This window comes from Cyprinus carpio, chromosome B24 (genome assembly GCF_018340385.1).
Source record: "Cyprinus carpio isolate SPL01 chromosome B24, ASM1834038v1, whole genome shotgun sequence".
Taxonomy (NCBI): Eukaryota; Metazoa; Chordata; class Actinopteri; order Cypriniformes; family Cyprinidae; genus Cyprinus; species Cyprinus carpio.
This window is the reverse complement of record NC_056620.1, coordinates 15108187-15114186: the sequence shown is the minus strand read 5'-3', so window position 1 is coordinate 15114186 and position 6000 is coordinate 15108187. Positions and strand designations below refer to the sequence as shown.

The 6000-nt window shown below is 36.3% G+C and overlaps 1 protein-coding gene across 2 annotated transcripts in view; it reads left to right on the top strand.

Annotated features, from left to right (window-relative positions):
* Window positions 1–1545: 1545 nt before the first annotated feature.
* The window catches only part of LOC109055814 (zinc finger homeobox protein 4-like), a 163652-nt gene continuing 159197 nt past the window's right edge, over window positions 1546–6000 (top strand). For both annotated transcript variants that reach the window (XM_042751728.1, XM_042751727.1), the window contains exons 1-3: window positions 1546–1935; window positions 2182–2252; window positions 5852–5952. The gene's annotated coding sequence lies outside the window, so the exon portion shown is untranslated. The remainder of the gene's footprint in view (window positions 1936–2181; window positions 2253–5851; window positions 5953–6000) is intronic.

Below are 6000 nucleotides of genomic sequence, written 5' to 3'. Positions count from 1 at the left end.
ACCTTACTTTGTTAAATGCCACATAAAGTCTGGACCTTGTTTTTCACTAGCAATTATTCCATGTGTTAAATAAAACATTATTAAATATGTACAATAATATACAAGGGGCATGTTACACAAAGAAAGTGTGATTTCTTCGCCACTAGCATCACTAAACTTGCAAAAATTATAACTGTTTTCAAACTGGTTTTCAAGAAAAACTCCCCTATCTGCCAATGGCCAGTCAAACAGAGTGCCCCGCCCACAAACTCACTCCATTGGCTGAGCTGTTGCTATGTTAGGCTGGTCAGAATGATCAAACATCAGTGTTTTAAGTTCCACAGTGTTTACAGTTTTCAAAAGAATCAACCTACAATTGACTTAATTATGTTTTTCATCACACATTATGCTGCAATACAATAAAGGATTTTAACTAAAAACTACACACGTCAGCTTTAAAGAGAATCAAATCAAAAAGCTTTAAATGAACCATTCTGTGTACTAAAATCAGTTTTGGGATGCTCCTGGTGGCTATTGTCCTACTAAGAGTGTTTTTTTTCTTGTATGATTCATTTTCTTATTCCTATCTCCCATGATTCCCCAGGTGGCCCATTGGCTGTGTAATGGACACAGGAAGTGCAGACTCAGCATGCAGAAATTCAGATAAGCACTCTATTAAAAAAAGTCTTTAATTTATTGATCAGTGAGGTGATGAGTTGGATGTGATGAAGGGGGAAGGAATGTGTGTGTGAGATATTTTAATCTCTATCCGTCACTTATTATTAGTCATGATGGAGTTCTGAAGCACATTTTATGAGGAATGACAAGTTAGGGCAAGCCAGAATCATCTAGTTTCTTTGTTTCTCACACACAAACATTTTCTGAGTTCAGACTCAGAGAAACAGATTCAGAACTGTTAATAGGGTGCACAATTTGTGCTCCCTATTTGCCTTTTTATGACACCATTTGTCAGATATATACTGACTTCATCTCTGGCTTGTTTATATATTTCTACCCCACTTTAATGCAAATTTAAAATATAGTTATATGATTTTTTTGCCATGTTTTTATAATAACTGTTGAATTATTTTTTGACAGTTAGGACACCTCAGCAGTAGTTTAGTATTTACATGCCAAACTGCAGCATTTTGGGTCTAAAGGTCTTTGCACACTGAATCCGAAATTCTTGTCAGGAAGTTTTGCACGTAAAAAAATACATATCACCTCACGTTGTGTCAATCACATTTACACACTGCTTCCGAAACTTTCGTCCATCATACAAAATTCGGATCAGGTTCGATTTTCTGCGTTTTCGCATCTGTAGCAAGCATTTTGATAGGAAAGGATGATGAATACGAAAAAAAACAACAACTTTGGACTCAGTGTGCAAGGACCTTAACAGTCACATTTGAATTCTGTCGTGAGGCTGAATTATTGTTCTGAGTGTGAACGCAAATTTGAAGTCACTCCTGAAGTTGTAATGATTGATATAGTGTTTACGTTAACAACATTTTAGTTTCATGGCTTCAGCAAAAAATATGAATGCTAAAAATTTAGTCTGTGATGCTAATGTGATTTTAATGTGATAAACACCTTTTGATTTATGACATTTTTCCTTCATACTTCGTGTTCATTGAAGTCTTGGTCCAGGCCTTGGGGTGTTTATACCTGTTTGCATTTTGTTAGATGCTTAACATGAGATGTCATTTCAGAAGTTGAATAAATGCACTTCCAATTGCAGGACCAGGTGTCTCAGACACATGTCTGTCCAGATAACTGACAGGAAGTTTAATGCAGTGATGGAAAACTAAACAAATAAATAAATCGGAGCAGAAAGCATCACAGCGTGCCTGGACAAGGCCAGTGGGCTTCGGTCTATCTGAGAAGTGAAACTAATGAGGCTTGGCAAGTGGAGCTTCGCAACAGAGGCACGGATCTACATGCAAAGAGAGAGAGGTCAGCCGAGGCCTTTGCCTCCTGGACTTTGCCTCAGCTGTGACAGTTTATGGAAGCAGCTTTTACATGAAGCAGAGACAGAAGCTTCAACCATTTATGTGTTGTTGTTGTAGTATTTGATAAATGCAGCACCTACACCCAAACACCATGTTTATACAGTATGTGCATTTTTAACATTTAACTTCAAAACTATATCCATTACTAGTGAGCTGGTCCAGTTATAACTTTTCTTACTCTTTCCACTAGATGTTGGAACATGGAGACAGAGATGTTGGTTGATGGGGTCTGGCTCGCAGTTGACATTCCAACTCATTCAGGTCAGGATTCAGGTCAATTAAAGGAAACCTTTTTACTTTACAGTAATGTTCATTTGAAACAATATTAAATGTATTAGGTTTAATGACCTAACAATGAACTTATTTTAATTTCAGTAAGTATTTATTTATTTATTTTTTGGCTAAATGTGCATCTTCCATTCATACTTTTTTATGCTAACACTTATGCTCATCACAGACAGCAACATGTGCTCAACAGCTTGATGGCCATTAGACTACAGGTTTTGATGTTTCTATAACACACAGCTGTGGTTGTTAGAGATATCCTACAGGCGACTGATTGAGTCAGAATTAGATCCTTTAATTTGGTAATGTTGAGTAACCAACATCTGGAAGTTTTATTTCACTGCAATTTGACTCTGAGGCCGTGAGAATGGATTTCATTCAGCCACAAATCGGACAGATGCGATAACATTAGGTTAAACGAAATGTGTGTTAATTTTTGAAGACTGGCTTTTCTAAAGCAATTTAGATTTTCTCTGTTTGTTGATATTCTTTTAAATGTGACAACTCTGACATATGTTTCCACCACAGATGGATGAATGTGTTTTTTTTTCTTGCTCCCCCGAAATGGTTTCATCTAGGCAGGTGCTTCCTGTTCTACCCTGACATGAAATTAAACACAAGTCCAGATGTGCTGCCTGTAGACCGTCCATAACCGCCGCACTGGGCATTTAATCAAAGTGCAGAAAAAGAGACGGCAGTGAACCGCTTGCTCATGAAAGAGAAATATGTGTCGCACTAGTACGAGCCCACGTTTGGAAAGTCAACTTTCTCTGAACCCTGCGTGCTTTTGTTTGAAGCTTGACACCAGACAATAAACAGAACTGTCTGTGTGTTTGTCACTAATATGTGGAAGTGTTTGTGGCGTTTCTGTGTGTGAATGTTAACGCTAGACTCTTTCTCTTGGGCTGGTCAGTTTATAGTTATTAATATAGTATGTGCACACTATGTGCACACAGCTGCTAAAACATGATAAAATATTGTAATTGTTTCTTTAGTGAAAAATCCATTGCATGGATCAAACATATTGATGTGTAGGTATAAAATTGCGCTAACTTGTAAGGTCCAAAAGTCTGCGACCACACTGAGATTGGATATGAGATTCAAAATCTAAATTTACATGTACTAATTTTGCATATTCTGTTACCTGTAGCTATATATAATGAATTGTGATTATTATATAATAATAAAATTATTAATTAATATTTTTAGAATTAATTAATTATTATTAAATAATTGTACTTTATCTATCTATCTATCTATCTATCTATCTATCTATCTATCTATCTATCTATCTATATATATCTATATATAATTTTTATAAGTAAAATATATTGACAATTTGCTGACAATGTCATTTTATAATGAAAAATATTTGTAAATCTTATATCTAATGAAATAGCTTTAAAAAAAAAAAAGCTCAGTCCATGTAAGCTGTAAGCATAATAACAATTCTAGACAATCACTCTTGAAAGGAAAGTGATGGACCATTGTCTAAATCTGGCTAGTTAAATATTAAATATCAGGCAGCCAGGATTGTCGAATACTAACAAATACTGTAAAGAAAATAGCAGTTATAGACTGATAACCAATAGAGCCGTGCAAAGGCCTCAAATTTAGGCCCTAGCCCAGCCCTGGCCCGAGATGCTCAGACCCTAGCCCGGCCCATGTCCGACAGCTTATCAGAATCACTGGCCCGAGTCCGACTCGAGCCCGTTTTGTTTCCCCCTTCTCCCAAAACAGCTTATACTACATTTCCAGCTATTAAACTATTTTAGTTTTGTATGTACAGTAATGGCAAAGTGATTATATTTTGTTTCGTTTTTTTATTAAGTTAATTTAGAAAAATGTTTGGAGCATTTTTTTTGTTTGTTAAATATAAGTTTTTGTTTTTTTAAGTAATGACCAAGTGGCCAGCGGCAGACGGTGAGCCTATGTTTGATCAGTTCAGCCTTGCCTAAAATAAAATCTATAGATATAAAACAGTTCAAGCATATAACAATGTTTAAATGTTAAACCTAGATAAATTAAGTGCACTTTGCAGGATATGGAGGTGCCAGCGCGATCACTTACATTTTTCTTCAGTGAATACGCTGTCATTTTTGCTCATAAAGGTAAGGGTAATACAACATTCGTAAATGTAAATGGTCTACTTTTATTTGCGTGCACTCACAATATCAACAAAATGTTGTGCTTTTATAAAATAAAGAAAACAATCATGCGCTTTCTGCCGTCTCGTCTTGAAAAGGAGCACTTTACAATAATGAACCAAAACTCGGTGAATAGATGCCTCACAGACATGATAAATATATCTATAGAAAGCTTTAAATGACTACTTAACGAAAAAAAAAATCATTATAATCATAATCCGTAAATTCACTTCTATCTAAAGGCATGTCTAATGAAGAGGTGGCGAGTGGAATTGGCAACTTCATCCTTGTGACATAGACACAGAAAACACTATTTATTAGTAAATAATTCAAATATCACCTTTCTCTTTTCCCCTGACACATTTATGGTAATTACTTTTGCAGATGCTTTGCGGCAAGCTTAAGCCTATTGCGTGCATTAGAACGCAGAACTCTTCAGCTGTGATGACGGCACGCACCATACATGCTGCTGCTGGACACTAAACACTGTCGAGCCACTCTTGACAGTCGCGGTAGCATGGTCTGTTGTTTCCACCAGCGCGGCTTCTGGTTGTGACAGTCGGCAGAAGTGAGAGAAAAGTGTTTATAAAGCATATACACTTTAAATTTTCTTTTTTTTAAATGACCAATCGTTTCGCTAGATAAGACCCTTATTCACCCTCTGGTATGGTTTATAGCCATTTGAAGCTGCACTGGAAAATTTTATTTTTGACTTTAAACGTTTTGGGTTCATTGAGTTTTATTTTTTTTTGGATGTTTTCATCAAAAACTTTTATTTCTTTTTGACTGAATAGAAATACATAAACATCTTGGATGACATGGGGGTGAGTAAATTATCAGGAAATTTTAATTTGAATGTGAACTAATCCTTTAACAAAATCATGCACTCCACTGTGCTGAGCGAGAGGGCTTCTCTGCTGTCTTCATGTGCTATCGGAAAGGACTACTATTTACCACTTATGAAGTCATGATTACGAGCTTGTTGCATTCTTTTCTGTTAAAAATAACAGTGAGCAGTGGTTTGTGAATGTTGATGCTTAGCCTAAATAATTTTATCGGAAGCGTTAATGTGTGCGCTGCTGCAGTCTTAGGCCCACCCCAAATGCTGTCATTGGTTGAGACGTGTGATGATGCCCATCCCAAGCCAGTACTGATCAACATCCCACCCCTCCTGTGACCCATGGTTTGTCTGTGTGTATTCAGAGACAGTGAACAACAGACTTCCATAATAATAAAAAACAAATGTGTTAATGTGTGATAAAATAATTGTCAGCGTTAATCAATTAATGCGGTAATGCGATAATAACTTGCTAACTTGCCCAGCCCTAATAAAAACATAATACTTGACACAAAATGCTCTTTGATTAAAGCACATGTGTGTATTTTATATTTGATGAACCAATATTTTTTCATTTCTTTTTCTCTCAGAGGGAATTCAGGCTTTGATGTGACTGTTTCTGTGCTGGTGTGGCGGAACAGAGGCCTTCAGGTTTCCTTGAACATCCAGTAGGATAATAAAGCTCCAAAAGGTCAGCCATGATTGATGCTTTGTTTGCCTCTGTCATTTTCGATTACTG